The sequence below is a fragment of the Schistocerca piceifrons genome, chromosome 3, assembly GCF_021461385.2.
Source record: "Schistocerca piceifrons isolate TAMUIC-IGC-003096 chromosome 3, iqSchPice1.1, whole genome shotgun sequence".
NCBI lineage: Eukaryota > Metazoa > Arthropoda > Insecta > Orthoptera > Acrididae > Schistocerca > Schistocerca piceifrons.
The window spans coordinates 478,095,905-478,113,606 of NC_060140.1; the positions used below are offsets into that span (position 1 = coordinate 478,095,905).

The window sequence follows — 17,702 nt, forward strand, 5'->3', positions numbered from 1 at the left end:
ACAAATTCATCAAGGCACTGTTGGTCCAGATTGTCCCACTCCTCAACGGCGATTCTGCGTATATCCCTCGGAGTGGTTGGTGGGTCACATCGTCCATAAACAGCCCTTTTCAATCTATCCCAGGCATGTTCGATAGGGTTCATGTCTGGAGAACATGCTGGCCACTCTAGTCGAGCGATGTCGCTATCCTGATGCACGATGATTCACAGGATGTGCACGATGGGTGCGCGAACTGTCACGCATGGAGACGAATGCCTCGCCAATATGGTGCCGATATGGTTGCACTATCGATCGGAGGATGGCATTCACGTATCGTAAAATCGTTACGGCGCCTTCCATGACCACCAGGCCGTTCATCGGCCCACATAATGCCACCCCAAAACATCAGTGAACCTCCAACTTGCTGCACTCGCTACACAGTGTTTCTAAGGTTTCAGCCTGACCGAGTTGCCTCCATACACGTCTCCGACTATTGTCTGGTTGAAGGCATATGCGGCACTCATCGGTGAAGAGAACGTGATGCCAATCGTGAGCGTTCCCTTTGGCATATTGTTGGGACCATCTGTACCGCGCTGCATGGTGTCGTGTTTGCAAAGATGGATTTCGCCATAGACGTCGGGAGTGAAGTTGTGCATCATGCAGCCTATTGCACACAGTTTGAATCGTAACACGACGTCCTGTGTCTGCACGAAAAGCATTATTCAACATGGTGGCGTTGCTGACAGGGTTCCTCCAATCCATAATCGGTAGGTAGCGGTCATCGACTGCAGTAGTAGCCCTTGGGCGGCCTGAGCGAGGCATGTTATCGAGAGTTCCTGTCTCTCTATATCTCCTCCATGTCCGGACATCATCGCTTTCGTTTATTCCGAGACGCCTGGACACTTCCCTTGTTGAGAGCCCTTCCTGGCACAAAGTAACAATGCGGACGAGATCGAACCGCAGTATTGACCGTCTAGGCATGGGTGAACTACAGACAACACGAGCCGTGTTTCTCCTTCTTGGTGGAATGACTGGAACTGGGCGGCTGTCGGACCCTCTCCGTCTAATAGGCGCTACTCATGCATGGTTGTTTACATCTTAGGGCGGGTTTAGTGACATCTCTGAACAGTCAACTGGACTGTGTCTCTGATATAATATCCACAGTCAACGTCTATTTTCAGAAGTTCTGGGAACCGGGGTGATGCAAAACTTTTTTTGGTGTGTGTATTAGAAATATATTTGTTGTGAAACTTCATGGAATATGGCAGTGCAGTATCTGAGACACTGTGGTGATCATCAACAGCCGCACGCCGTGGAGAATGAAGTCGCAAACTGCGATTATGGTTTCGCATCAGCTGTAGAATATTTCAGATGAAATGAAAATTTCTGCCTGCCCTGCGATGGATCCCAGTCTGGCACAAATTTTCATTTGTTCTGAAATATTCTACAGCTGGTAAGGAACCACAATCGCAATTTGCGTGTTCGTTCTTCATGGAATGAATCGCTTCTTTGCTGTAGCTGACGCAGATATAAATTATTATTATTGATGTTTTTGTTGTTGTTGCTGCTGCTGCTGGTTGAAACTACAATGTCATCTAGCCTTACACAATGGGTATATTTGATCAACTTCATACCTGTGAGATTAAGTAATGTTTAGTGATGGGACCGAAGAATATTAACGAGGACGTTGAACGAGGGCGTTGTTTGTTTCTCAGTGTAAATTGAAGCTTGCTTTATTCTTTTAAATACAGCTTTCCAGTACTAGACTCATAGACGCCATCGCCCCTACCACAACCACCACCACTGTTATCATTGTCATCAGCCATTTGACGTTGACTGCTAGATAAGTGCGCCGTCGAAACTTCGGCATACAGTACGGTCTTCAGATGTACACATTATTATTGATGGTGGTGTTCTTGCATGTGATCTAAAGCCATATACCAGATTCCATTAGGTCGAAGTCGAGGTCTTTTTATCTCTCTGAACGCTGTTACGGACTTCCTTCGTCTATTTACTATTCATTCGCGAGACTCCATGTGCTGCCCACTTAATTCCACTCCAATCTGTTCTCCGATCCGTTTCTTTCTTTTTGTGCGTCTCCTAGAAATTTCCAACATACAAATATAAATTTATTGTTGAATGACCTAAGTTTTTAAACGATTTCCATGTCAAAGCTCTGTGTCTCCACTGCCAATAGTTAAAACTCGTGATACACACGGGTTGTAAACTTCCTGTTTCAGACAAGCCGGAAGCTCTTTCCTGGAAAACCCTCTTCAATTTACCAACGTCACTCTAGCCACTTTTAATCTACTGTTTATTGCTTTTGGATCCCATTTGGACATTGTTTCGAGCTCCCGTTAATGCAACAACTAATCAACTGGTTCTGTGAAGTCATCGTTGATTTGCGCGTTTTCTCTTCGATTTCTTCATTGTACACTACTCTAGAGTTATTGTAACTGATTTTCAAACCACTTTCAAAACTTCTGCCTTAATTCAAGTAGTGCTTTCTTGCAGATTACTGTTATTAGTCTAATTATGCTGACAGAAGGACGGCTGGAGACTCGTATTCGAAATGAGCAGAGTTCAGATCATGTTGTGGCCATCGCCATTCAAATTTAGCACAACTTCCCCTGATCAGTGCAGAAGACTGAAGGGAGTGTACATCAAAACCAACGCCAACTCCTTTCCCTATCATTGACCAGTTTGTCCCACACAAGTGGAAGTCATCATAGATAGAGGTAGAATTCCATATATTCTTTGTCATCTCCGTCGTAATCCTCCTCTTTCCCTTTGTCGTTACCACAACCACACCACCACCACCACCACCAACAACAACAACAACAACAATAACACCAATAACCGCTACCACCGCTTCCGTATTTTGGAGCAAATTAGGATTTTTTTACTTTATCTCCACGCTATTGTCCTTCTCCTCCTCCTACTCCCCCCTCCATCTTCCCCTCTTCTTCCCCCTCCCTGTTTTTGTCGCTCTTCCTCATCATTAGATCACCAACATCTTCACCACCACCACCCCCACCATATTATTGGGCAGATAGGTGTCTTACTGTATGTTTATTCTTCTTGACTACGTGACCCTCTTCCTCATTCTTCTTCGCCATCACGACCACGACCTCCATCACGAACGATATTTTTTTCCTTACTTGTTCTCCACTTTTCCGCCACCGCCGCCGTCGTTGTTGTCGTTATCTTCCTCCTCCTCCTTCTTCACTTTTTTCTCATTATCATCATCGCTATCATTATCATAATATTCAGCTACCACTGCTATGCTTTTTGTTTTTGATTATATAAGAATCTTACTGTCAGTTATTCTTCTGCACTGTGTCCTCCTCCTCCTCCTAATCCTCTTCCTCCTTTTCTTCCTCTACTTCCTCCTCATTATAATAATCATCGTCCTCATGATCATAATGTTGAGCTACCACTGTTACATTTTTTCAGTAAACAGTCTTACATTCTTTTTTTCTTCTGCGCTTTGTTCGCCTCCTCCCCCTCCTCGTCCCCATTCTCCTCTTCACCCTCCTCACTATTATCATAATAGTCAGCTGTCACTGCTACGTCTTTGTGTGAATAACAATCTTAGTGTCTTTTTCTTTCTCCTGTCTGTTCTCTTCCTACTTTTCCTCCTCCTCTTCCTCCTCCTCCTCCTCCTCCACCTCCTCCTCCTACTTCTTCAACTTTTACTCAACATCTTCGCTATTACCATAACGGCCTCGGTCACCAGAATTACACTTTTCTTACTTTTTCTCTACTTACTTTGGTAACATTAAAAGCAACGGTGGTAACATTAAGAGTGCAACGGGAATTCCACTGTTAAATGCAGAGGAGAGAGCAGATACGTGGAAAGAATACATTGAAAGCCTCTATGAGGGTGAAGATTTGTCTGATGTGATAGAAGAAGAAACAGGAGTCGATTTAGAAGAGATAGGTGATCCAGTATTAGAATCGGAATTTAAAAGAGCTTTGGAGGACTTATGGTCAAATAAGGCAGAAGGGATAGATAACATTCCATCAGAATTTCTAAAATCATTGGGGGAAGTGGCAACAAAACGACTATTCACGTTGGTCTGTAGAATATATGAGTCTGGCGATATACCATCTGACTTTTGGAAAAGCATCATCCACACAATTCCGAAGACGGCAAGAGCTGACAAGTGCGAGAATCATCGCACAATCACCTTAACAGCTCATGCATCGAAGCTGCTTACAAGAATAATATACAGAAGAATGGAAAAGAAAATTGAGAATGCGCTAGGTGACGATCAGTTTGGCTTTAGGAAAAGTAAAGGGACGAGAGAGGCAATTCTGACGTTACGGCTAATAATGGAAGCAAGGCTAAAGAAAAATCAAGACACTTTAATAGGATTTGTCGACCTGCAAAAAGCGTTCGACAATATAAAATGGTGCAAGCTGTTCGAGATTCTGAAAAAAGTAGGGGTAAGCTATAGAGAGAGACGGTTCATATACAATATATACAACAACCAAGATGCAATAATAAGAGTGGACGATCAAGAACGAAGTGCTCGTATTAAGAAGGGTGTAAGACAAGGCTTTAGCCTTTCGCCCCTACTCTTCAATCTGTACATCGAGGAAGCAATGATGGAAATAAAAGAAAGGTTCAGGAGTGGAATTAAAATACAAGGTGAAAGGATATCAATGATACGATTCGCTGATGACATTGCTTTACTGAGAGAAAGTGAAGAAGAATTAAATGATCTGCTGAACGGAATGAACAGGCTAATGAGTACACAGTATGGTTTGAGAGTAAATCGGAGAAAGACGAAGGTAATGAGAAGTAGTAGAAATGAGAACAGCGAGAAACTTAACATCAGGATTGATGGTCACGAAGTCAATGAAGTTAAGGAATTCTGCTACCTAGGCAGTAAAATAACCAATGACGGACGGAGCAAGGAGGACATCGAAAGCAGACTCGCTATGGCAAAAAAGGCATTTCTGGCCAAGAGGAGTGTACTAATATCAAATACCGGCCTTAATTTGAGGAAGAAATTTCTGAGGATGTACGTCTGGAGTACAGCATTGTATGGTAGTGAAACATGGACTGTGGGAAAACCGGAACAGAAGAGAATCGAAGCATTTGAGATGTGGTGCTATAGACGAATGTTGAAAATTAGGTGGGCTGATAACGTAACGAGTGAGGAGGTTCTACGCAGAATCGGAGAGGAAAGGAATATGTGGAAAACACTGATAAGGAGAAGGGACAGGATGATAGGACATCTGCTAAGACATGAGGGAATGACTTCCATGGTACTAGAGGGAGCTGTAGAGGGCAAAAACTGTAGAGGAAGACAGAGATTGGAATACGTCGAGCAAATAATTGAGGACGTAGGTTGCAAGTCCTACTCTGAGATGAAGAGGTTAGCACAGGAAAGGAGTTTGTGGCGGGCCGCATCAAACTAGTCAGTAGACTGATGACCCAAAAAAAAAAAAAAAACTTTTTTTCTACTTCCTCCTGCTCCTACTCCTCCTCAACACAATCAACATCGTCATCGTCATCATTGTCAGTGTCAGCCACCATTGATGCATCTTTGAGAATGTAAGAAACTCCTATCCTCTTTCGCGGAAAAGAGGGGAGAGGAGGTGCGCCTAGGCCCCCGATTAAAGCCGGCTAAAATAAATCGCGTGATTCGAGAATCTGGGCACGCATGGGGCCCTGTGGGCAGCGTGCCTAGAGAGGCGCCGCGACGCCTTGGCCCGGGCATTGCCTCTGCCGCGGCGCGGCCCGTCTCGTCGCGGAAAGTGCCAGAACGTAGGGCGCTGCGTGTGTGTGCGTGCCGCACATGGCAAGGCCAGTGCGTGCGCCTCAAGGCCGGCGCTTCCGGGCGGCGCGCGAGGCGGGGTCAGCCCCCTGGCTGGCGCGGCGCCCGCCGCCGCGAGCCCCGCCAGACGCCAGCTGCTCGACGCCAGCCGCTAGCTGCTGCCGCCGAGCGGGTGACGCGCCGGAATGCGGCCTGTCCCAGCACCGTGTTTACTCCCTGCGTTTCGTCACAGCGTCTAAATAGGAAACCACCGCGACATTAGCCGTGCCAACACCAATGCGTTTTCAGTGATGTATACACTGAGGTAACAAAAGTCAAGGGATAGCGATATGCACATATAGGGTGTTACAAAAAGGTACGGCCAAACTTTCAGGAAACATTCCTCTCACACAAAGCAAGAAAATTTGTTATGTGGACATGTGTCCGGAAACGCTTACTTTCCATGTTAGAGCTCATTTTATTACTTCTCTTCAAATAACATCGATCAACCGAGCGAGGTGGCGCAGTGGTTAGACACTGGACTCGCATTCGGGAGGACGACGGTTCAGTCCCGCGTCCGGCCATCCTGATTTAGGTTTTCCGTGGTTTCCCTAAATCACTCCAGGCAAATGCCGGGATGGTTCCTCTGAAAGGGCATGGCCGACTTCCTTCCCTAATCCGATGAGACCGATGACCTCGCTTCCCCAAAAACAACCCCCAACCCCCCCCCCCCCCCCCACATCGATCATGGAATGGAAACACACAGCAACAAAACGTACCAGCGTGACTTCAAACACTTTGTTACAGGAAATGTTCAAAATGTCCTCCGTTAGCGAGGATACATGCGTCCACCCTCCGTCGCATGGAATCCCTGATGCACTGATGCAGCCCTGGAGAATGGCGTATTGTATCACAGTCGTCCACAATACGAGCACGAATAGTCTCTACATTTGGTACCGGGGTTGCGTAGACAAGAGCTTTCAGATGACCCCATAAATGAAAGTCAAGAGGGTTGAGGTCAGGAGAGCGTGGAGGCCATGGAATTGGTCCGCCTCTACCAACCCATCGGTCACCGAACTTGTTGTTGAGAAGCGTACGATCACTTCGACTGAAATGTGCAGGAGCTCCATCGTGCATGAACCACATGTTGTGTCGTACTTACAAAGGTACATGTTCTAGCAGCACAGGTAGACTATCCCGTATGAAATCATGATAACGTTCTCCATTGAGCGTAGGTGGAAGAACATGGGGCCCAATCAAGACATCACCAACAATGCCTGCCCAAACGTTCACAGAATATGTTGATGACGTGATTGCACAGTTGCGTGCGGACTCTCGTCAGCCCACACATGTTGATTGTGAAAATTTACAATTTGATCACGTTGGAATCACGAAACTAAAATGAGCTCTAACATGGAAATTAAGCGTTTCCGGACACATGTCCACATAACATCTTTTATTTATTTGTGTGTGAGGAATGTTTCCTGGAAGTTTGGCCGTACCTTATTGTAGCACCCTGTATACAGATGGCCGATTATCACGTACACAAGGTATGAAAGGGTAGTGCACTGGCGGAGCTGTCATTTGCACCCAGGTGATGCATGCGAAAACGTTTCGCAAGTGGTGATGGCCGCATGACGGGAATTAACAGATTTTGAATGCAAAATGGTAGTTGGGGCTGGACGTATAGGAGATACCATTTCAGAAATCGTTAGGGAATTCAATATGCCGAGACCCACAGTGTGAAGAGTGTGCCGAGAATACCAAATTTCAGGCATTGCCTCTCACTACTGACAACGAAGTCACCGACGGTCTTCACTTTACGACCGAGAGTACCGGCGTTTGTGTAGTTGTCAGTGCTCACAGACAAGCATCAGTGCGTGAAATAACCGCAGAAATCAGTGTGGGACGTACGACGAACGTATCCTTTAGGACAGTGCAGCGAAATGTGGCTTTAATGGTCAATGGCGGCAGACAACCGATACAAGTACCTTTGTTGACGGCAGCACATAGCCTGCGGCGCGTCTCCTAGGCGCGTGATCATAGGTTCGTTTGAGCAGTTGTCAGCGGACTCGTGCGCATGCGCATAGCTGAATTCGCGTATGAGCAGTGCCTTCTCCCGCTTCTGGCTACTTGAAGCGTGGCTGTTTGCCGTATGAGCAGTAGCATCAAGTAGCCAGATGCTACCCGGAAAAAATTTTCCGGCGCACCCAAGCTGCCAGATCCTCGCACGCGCAGAGCAAGCTGAAATATAGTGGGGGGATTCCTTCTCCACGTGACCCGTGTATATGTTTCGTGATATTGCTCAAAAAAATGATTCAAATGGCTCTGAGCACTATGGGACTTAACATCTATGGTCATCAGTCCCCTAGAACTTAGAACTACTTTAACCTAACTAACCTAAGGACATCACACACATCCATGCCGGAGGCGGTAGCGCGGTTCCAAACTGAAGCGCCTAGAACCGCTCGGCCATACCAGCCGGCACTGATATTAATAATATTATGTTACCTGACTATGATAGTTGATCGAAAATACTAGGTTCTCTGTTACCTATTGTCGGTGGTTCTGACCTATTACTTTTTTCAAATATCTGTAAGCTTCGGGGCACCACATTGTAATTGTCATAGACACAACAATTTACTTAAATTCTACTCTTTGAATAGCCCATTACGACAAAATATGTGCAGGTATTAAGGCGTACTACGAAGCCAGCTACCGCGGTGGCCTCGCGGTTCTAGGCGCGCAGTTCGGAACCGTGCGACTGCTACGGTCGCAGGTTCGAATCCTGCCTCGGGCATGGATGTGTGTGATGTCCTTAGGTTAGTTAGGCTTAAGCAGTTCTAAGTTCTGGGGGACTGATGACCACAGCAGTTGAGTCCCATAGTGCTCAGAGCCATTTGAACCATTTGAAGCCAGTTTCGAGAAAATCTCAGAATTTTTACGTGTCAGTGGTTTAGCGGTGCGTTGCGATTCAAGCTCTGTACTTGCGAGACTTTCGCCGTACCTCTGCCATCAGTTTTCGGGCGCTGCTGCAACGCCTCCGGCCAGGCATACAGAACCACCTATTACGTCCGCTGAAAATATGTCAGAGGGTCACCTTTGTCAGTACACACCTGGCAGCCCGGATACCTCACATCGCGCAAATTCTGACCATCAGACATTGGCTACCAGACTACAGGGGGCCTTAGGGTATTTTACATTTTCCGGGCGCATCTTCAAAGTCCAGTATGGTGGCCTCACCTTACCGAAGCGGGATCGTGGCGTCGCTCTGGTTAACGTGAGATTTAGGTCCACGATGCTTTACACCAATACTATGCTCCGGTTGTGGAAAGGCCCGCGTCATTGGCACATATATCACCTCTAGTTATTGGAATACAGGTATATATGCACCGAGCTCCCCAGAACCAGGAAGACGATCGTCCACGACATCTACCGCCTTCTCCTACCATCCCCATCCTGAACCCTTGTAAGGTGGCTGTAATTTCGCACCTTACAAGCACTCATCTGCATACTTTGCCTTGATTTACAACCAGAATTAGGTATCATTTGATAGGTTGTATATTGCGTATGTGAATACTGACAGTTTCACGTATACCTTGTAGATAACTGTTAACACTTACTGCATGAAAGGTGATGGATTGTCTTTATTATCAAAATGGCGTAATGAATGATTGCTTATACTAGTAGAGGGTGGAACGCCAGTGGAAATGAAACAGCAGGCGTAACTCAGGCCCTGGGTGGAAAAGCCCACACAGGTGTGTTGGTCTGCTTAATATAAGAAGTATCCCAAGACGGACGGTGAGTGCACTTAAGCGCTGAAGCACAATACAGCGGCGGCCGGAAGGATAACCGGATAATACTTCGGAAACTCTGAAAATCTTGGACGCCACAGACAGGAACGAGGAAGCGTTACCCCGGAAATGACGCAGGCTGGGTTATTTCCGAGGATTTTTACTCTGAGAAGCGTACTATTGGATGAATTCCTAATTAACAGGAATAGGTATTTCCTCGCAAACTTTCCGCGCTGGGCGACAAAAGTCTAAAATATGGTTGGTCGGCGTTCGGAAGAATCTTTAGAGAGGGAGAATATTCCGTGGTTTCGAGAATATGATTCGCCTTCTGCAGTTATGAGGAAGGGGAGTCGAGTCTTGCTGGGAAGCCAGCGGTGGAGAGAGAGAGGTCTTACGTTTTGAGCCCCCGTGTCTGATGGTCGCTCAGTATCAGCTTTTGTTGGTACAGACGGGCTTGCTGCCTTTGCTCTCAGGAGATTTTATAGTTAGAACGGTTAGGCACTATACTGTTGCGAACTTATACGATTCTTGACCGCCTCTGGGTAGGAAGTTGTCATTGAGTACGCAGCGTTCAGTGATTGAGGCACTTCTGCTGTCTATACTCACGTTGAGACGTTATCTGAACTCCGTCCTTGTTGCTGGGAGTTCGCGTTTCTCGTCTGTAGAACGCAGAGAGGAGAAGACAGTGTCAGATTACACTAGTCAGATGACCGTCTTCTGCCGCCCTAGTTTTGAATGAGTTATTTTTATATTTTGTGGCTGGAGTTCTTCCGTCGTCGCAGACATGTACGAGAACCATCACTCCGACGCACCGGACGCAGTACGTACGGTGATATTGCTAATTGTTTCGGCTTATTAGGGCTATAAAGCTAAAGAGCTGTGATCACTTAACTTTTATTTCTACTGAGGTTGCACACCATTGTAGATCATCTTTCAAAAGTAGTGTCTTCTAGTGTTTGGTACGCAGATTATGTCCGTCATCTCGCGTTATTTATATTAGATCGCGTAGCCATAAAAAGGTGCAGAGTTGGGCAGTTGATCAATATATTAGTTAGGAAATTCATTTTTACCTCTTTATGTCCATTGGAGGTTGACATATAATCATTTTTAATATATAAAGGGGTTTTTAATCTACAGTAAATGTTTAAGCAGAAACAGCATTTATCATTTTGCAGTTACTAGTTCCCTTAATCATTCATTTATGTTTATGTTGTAATTTATATGTTAAAGAGCAAGGAGGAGGAGATAGTATCACCATTAAGCGATCCTAAGATCTGCTTCAGGGGGTAGTCAGACAGGGCCAAATTTTCATTTTCGCATTCAGTATTTTCCGTTGCGCACATTCAGTTTACACCCACCTGGAGTAGCATCTTGGAACCTCATCGAAGCGGCGCCACCCTTCGGTCCCAAGGCCTACAGTATGCAAAACCATCCATCAAGCATGCCACACCACTGACACCACAGCGATGTGGTACATTCTAGTCAGTGGCAAATATACTACAAGACAGAAACTGCACCGCATCGCGCTGGTGGACTTGCCCCTGAGTCAAGTACAGTGTCGAAGTTACGGATCTACACCGTTTAGATTGTGGAGCAGCAGTACTCTTGTACAGAAGATCGCGGCTTTCTACCTCCGAGTACCCCACATCACGTCTCTCCTACCATGCCGATGCAGCGTCACGCTACCTGCTTTCCATCATCGAAGTGCCACGCATTACGTGGTTCAGTGGTATGGCTATCAGCTACCTCTTCAGGGACGACATCGTTGACCCGGCGGACTTCTGGACACGTCTCCAATTATCACACCACACCCTCTCCCAATATCGACACTGTCTGGCCACTTCCGCGAACCATTTACAGAGTATTTCCGCCAGTCCGCGCAGGAGCTGGAGTCCCGATGTAACGCGCCACCCGAAACAAGTGAGGCCCCCTCCAAAGATAGAGCGGACGTTTTTCTCACGGTGAGGCAACGTCTAGCACGGCGCAGCAAGCCTTCCTAGTTTTCTGAACTTCCTTTTCTCTTCATCTTCTAAACATTTTCCCTTCACAGGTTTATTCACGGATGCATTTGCGGCTTATTTGTTTTTCACTTTCATGTGCTCCCCTATAGTAGCCATTTGCTAATAATGTAAAACAAAGAAAAAAGATCAAGTCATTTACTCTGTATAACGTCTTATCATGTTTATTTATTTATTTGTTTCTGAAATATGAGAATACCAAAGACTGTGACTGCTGGCAAAAAAAAGAAAAAAAAAGCTTCGTAATTGATGGATCGAGTCCCGCTCATGTTTTTTTTTAATTTATACTTTTTACAACACTAATCATATTATGTCATACATATGTTTGAAAGGTAATGTAATGGAAAGACACGAGTATTTGTGTTAACTTTTATTGGTTTCCAATGTCCTTTTCTTCTTTGCAAATTCTTATATCACAACAAATATTATATTTGTGACTTTCGACAGGTAAACAACCAAACGCATTACGATTTCCGAAATCCCTTCTACCTGCAATCGTGTAAGGTACCGAGAACTGCTTTGCACCTGGACGCTTCGATCTGCAGACACAGGTTTCAGGAACAAGGGACGGGCTTGTAAAACACAAGTCACACATCGATAAATAAATGAATCAATAACTTCATTCAATAAGACAATGGCAGAATATGAGGGTAATGTACGTTTAATCATCCAGTGTGATTTCGACGTTAAAATTTGCAGGATGATATTTTTCATACATAAACGGAAAACACAAATTAAAACAGCATCTACTACAACGAATGAATGCAGTTTTCCCCCGTGCATGACTATTATTCCGAGTTTCTAAGGGAAACCAAAGCTCACTGACGTTTTGAAAAACGTCTCTTCCGACAATTTGCACTCTAACCTTCCGTTACGCATTTTCGTAAATAACGGTGCCGAAAATTGGCGATGTACGATTGAATATACGTTAACAACATCTTCACAAGAAGCAATTTCTCGTTCGTTGTCAGTCCAATAGGAACGCGTTTGAAAGCGCTTGATAAAGTTTTTAACTTGCATAGAAAAATAAAGTTGCGTAATATTTGTTGTAATAATAAAAATTAGTCAACAGCGAAATATCATTGGAAATTCAATAAAATATCATCTGAATGCACATTTCTCTCCATCATATTAGCTTTCAAATGTAATATGTACGAAATAATATAACTATTGTAGAAAAGAATATAAATTTAAAAAAAGATGTGCGAAACTCAATACAGCAACCACACGACTGCCGCTAGATCGTGTTCAGGGTCACTACGCACCAGTATATCATAGACACGTAAAACTTCTCTTGCGATTTTCTCGAATTCGTCTAAGGTATACACTTCATCGCTCGCACATTATGTTTTTCTAATGGACTATAAAAGTGTACAAACTTTGAAGTAAATCTGTGATCCGAACATCGTGGCCTGCCCTTGTGAGAAGAACAGCTGAACGGAATGGATAGGATCTTAAAATTATAAATTGACTGTGAGGAACAGTAAAACAAAGCCCTGCAGTGCAGTCAAAATAAGTGTTGCGGTGCTGAACGAAAAGGATTAGGAAACGAGACACTAGAAACGATGGACGAGTTTAGCTATTTGGGCAACAAAACAACTGACGAAGGCCGAAGTAAGGAGAGTGTAATACAGAGCAACAAGAACAGCGTTCTGAAGTAGTAAATTTGTTAACATCGAATTTAAATTTAAATGTTTGGAAGTATTTTCCGGGGTTATTTGTCTGAGTGTAGCCTTGTAGTGAAGTGAAACTTGGACGATAAACAGTTCAGACAACAAGGGAATTGAAGCTTGCAAAATTTGGTGCGACGGAAGGATGTTGGAAATTAAATGAGTAGGTCGTGTAGTAAGTAATGCATCGAGTTGCAGAGGAAAGAGTTTTTTGTGACAACTTGAGAAAAAAAGGAATTATTGGTAGCACAGATTCTGAGGAGAGAAGGATTACTTAACTTGGCATTGAAGAGAAATGTTAAAATGTTGAAATGTGTGTGAATTCCTAAGGGACCAAACTGCTGAGCTCATCGGTCCCTAGACGTACACACTACTCCAACTAACTTATGCTAAGAACAACACACACACTCATGCTGGAGGGAGGACTCGAACCTCCGGCAGGAGGGTCCGCGCGATCCGTGACATGGCGCCCTAAACCGCACGGCAACTCCGCGCGGATGGGGAGAAATGTGCGGGGGCAAAAACTGTAGACAGAGAATAAGGCTTGATTACAGTAAGTATATGAATGCGTGGTGTCTGTTCTTTCAGACATGTCCGGTTCTGATTCGTCTCGATAGACAATGAATCCACCAGCTTCATTGCGGATGGTTAGTTACTTTAACCCTCCTACGACAATCTGGCAGCAGTGAGCATGGAGGAAATCCTCGGGGACTGCAGATTGGTGGCGTCGGTCGGGAAGCGTGCGAAGAAGGTCCCCGCTATTGCGATAAACGTTGTTTCCGGATGGCGCAGTGGTTAACGCAACAGCCTAGTAAGCAGGAGATCCTGGGTTCGAATCCCAGTCCGGCACACATTTTCACTCATCGCCTCTGATTTCGCATGAAGTCCCGATGCAGCTGATACCAATAGTTCCTTCCTTTTCATCCCCCCCCCCCCCCCACGTCACCACTCCATCTACAGTTTACATAATATGAGTACAGTAAGCTGGTTCAGATACATGTGCGAGTCACATTAATCTGACTACAGCTTGTGTTAGAGATCAACATGCAATAGCCACTAAAAGACAGCAGGTGGCAGCACTGACAGCGGAAAGTATATAAAGCGTGGCGGGGGACGCGGCTAACAGTGCAGTCGCTGTCGTAATGCCGAAACTGAGCGATTTATCTGACGTCCAAAAGGGCATGATAATTGAATATCGGATCAAGGGTGGAAGCATTTCCGAAAGTTTTCAAACTGTTCGCGAGCCACCATGGTTAGAATATGCCGCGCATGCAAAGTGGCGCTATCCAAAACCGGCGTCGAAGCAACCTTGTGGTGCACCACAGGCCATAGATGACGGGTGAACTACGGCTGCGGAAATGTGTACGGGCGAATAGAGGTGCAACTGTTGAGCAACTGACCACCCAGATGAACCAAGGAGCTACCAACAGTTTCTCCGCAACTACCGTTCAGCGAACGTTGCTGTGTATGTGCCTCGGCAGCAGGCGCCCGGTTCATGCACCCATGATGACAGCTTTTCATCACCGACGAAGGCTGGAATTTGCAAGCCAATACCGCGGCTGGACGTCCACTGAATGGAGACAGGTGGTATTTTCAGATGGATCGCGTGTACGGCCCTGCAACTATTGTCGGACGGGTCCAGGCCAGAGGAGGGAACGTTATGATTTCGGGAACGTTTTCGTAGCATTCCCTAAGTGGTCTCGTCATTCTGGAAACACATAGGATCAACGCAAGTATGCATTCATTCTTTGGGACCAGTACCACCTCCACAGGCAATTTGTTTTTCCTCAGCAAGACGTGCCACATAGCTCCCAGTGTACATGCGTGATTTGAAGAGCAGCAAGATGCGTTGATCATATTCCCCTGGTTACCAAGCACCCCGGATTAAAACCCAATCGACAGTCTGTGGGACCACCTCGATCGGGCTGCTCGTCTGTGGATCCTCAACCGAGGAACCTAGAGCAACTGTCCACGACACTGGAGTGTGAATGGGCCCACATCCGTATCGGTAGCTTCCAGAACCTCAGTGACTCTCTTCCTGCACGTCTTGCAGAGATACGCGCAGGTTATTCAGGCTTCTGACAAGTGGTCACGTTAACGTGACTGGACTGTGTAAATGTAGGTTTGGGCAGTTACACGGAGAAGAAGAGAACTTCAAATGGTTCCAATGGCTCTGAGCACTATGGGACTCAGCATCTGAGGTCATCAGTCACCTAGAACTTAGAACTACTTAAACGTGACTGACCTAAGGACATCACACACATCCATGCCCGAGGCAGGATTCGAAGTTGCGACCGTAGCGGTCGCGCGGTTCCAGACTGAAGCGCCTAGAACCGCTCGGCGGCCGGCCGCGGCCGCGGTTCCAGACTGAAGTGCGTAGTACCGCTCCGCCACAGCGGCCGGCGGAAGAGAACTGCACATGATTAGTTGGCCTGAAGAGTTGCAGCGAACTCGTCTTCGGACTGGAGACTGCAACAGTATGCTACTTGTTGATGTCGTCCTGTGTGCATCCCATGAATGCCCGTTTATAGATTTAGTGGGGGTTTAGCTGTGGCAGGCCACGGGCGGATTCGCCACGGGGTGGCGACCTGCGCTCCCTGTGATCGGCTTCGCGGCAGAGCTGCCCAGATGCGACCGTAGCGGAAATCCATACCGGGTGATGACCCCATTGTCGGCGCCGGCCCACGGTCGGCTGAGTCGCGCCTCGGGCCGGCCGAGATGTGTATCTGCAGGCCGCTCAGCCGTCCCTCCGCAGGTAGGCTGCGCCCGGCGACCCAGCACGCCGGCGATCCGATGTCACGATTGGCCAGATTAGCCGCCGCGCTTTCGACTCGCCCTGGACGGAATGCGGGGACGTGCCTAGGCTGCAGGCGGACGACATGGAAGCGAGAAATCGCTCTCGGCCGTAAGACGGAAACCGTTCCGCGGCCTGCCTCCGTCCAGTATTAAACTAGCCGTGTCTTGCACAGGGAGGAACTATGAGGGACGTCGGGGTCAACGGTCGTACATAATCGCCGTGATTGCAGTATTCAGGATGCACGAACTCGTGATGGAAATACATTTTCCTGGAGACGTATGAGTCTCAACTTTATCTTCGATGAGGAAAGAAGCTGAAGCAATGAATCAATTTTGTGCCAAGAACGGGACTCGAACCTGAGTCTCCTGCTTACTATGCAGATGTGCTGACCCCTACCCCTAGTCCAGTGCCCTCCTTAGCACAGACTTCAGTTCACGCCTGCAGCCCATTTTCCCCTTCTTAAATCGCCAGCTTTACCGACACTCTCCCATATTAGAACAGCACACAATAGAACGCGACTGGGCACCCTGCCTGCATCTCAGACGTAGGTGACCTATTGACCTAACGGAAATACATTTTCCTTGAGACGTATGAGTCTCAGCTTTATCTTCGATAATCAACGAACTCAGTTGACAGTTTCAGTTATTGTTCAAATGAAAGTCGTATGGCGTTGTCGGTTGGAAGGCCTCGTGTTCTTCGGCGCCCTAAAGGAGAAATGGTTTTTTCCTCCGTGCACAACAACCCATGTGGAGCATTAGAGTTGTGCTTACATGCAAAATGGTTCACATGGCTCTGAGCACTATGGGACTTAACATCTGAGGTCATCAGTCCCCTAGAACTTAGAACTACTTAAACCTAACTAACCTAAGGACATCACACACATCCATGCCCGATGCAGGATTCGAACCTGCGACTGGAGCGGTCGCGCGGTTCCACACTGAAGCTTCTAGAACCGCTCGGCCACAACGGCCGGCGCTTACATTCAGTTGTTTGTTATGAAACACAAACAGTTTACAAACATATGTCACGCGCACTACGCATTCAAGCCCTGCTAAGCCTCGAATGTTCATTTCCAAACATTAGTTCCTCTTTTCACACAACTCGACTTAGGATCATGCACTGTTTTTTATAATTTTCGGTTGAAGCGCTCCTTTCGTGCTTTAGTTAGCTTTCGATATAGTTATGAAATTTAAAGTTTTCAGCAAAAAGAAACATTTGAAGGATTCTATTTGACTAGATTAATTTGCTTAATAGAATTGTTAGATTGTTTAAATACAAGACTTTACTTTTAATAATTACTGTTAAGTTATTCCCTTTGGTTACCCTTTGAGTCTGTCAATTGGGAGATACACGATCTGTTGATTTTAAACATGTGTGGATAAAAATCCTACTTCAGGATCTCACTTTGCTTTATTGATTACCGGTTTCGCCTCAGTGACGAGCCATCTTCAGATCAGTCTAAAACGTTGTTCAGTGTGTGATAATCCGTACACAACGTCGTATTCTTAGAAATAATCCACTGAACAACATTGCAGATTGATCTGAAGACGACTAGTTAACGAATGGAAACCGGCAATCAATAAAGAAAATTTGTGATCTTGACGAACATTTTTATCTACACATGTTTTAAATTAACAGGCTGCGTATCTCCTCTTTGGAAACAGAAGTGCCGT

General features: G+C 46.1%; 1 protein-coding gene and 1 non-coding gene across 2 annotated transcripts in view; both read left to right on the forward strand.

Annotated features, from left to right (window-relative positions):
• Positions 1 to 17,702, forward strand: part of LOC124788750 (tRNA dimethylallyltransferase-like) — a 604,197-nt gene that overhangs the window by 244,998 nt on the left and 341,497 nt on the right. The gene's annotated exons all lie outside the window — the stretch shown is intronic.
• Positions 14,010 to 14,082, forward strand: Trnat-agu. The gene has a single exon. It is a non-coding gene; the product is annotated as a tRNA-Thr (tRNA).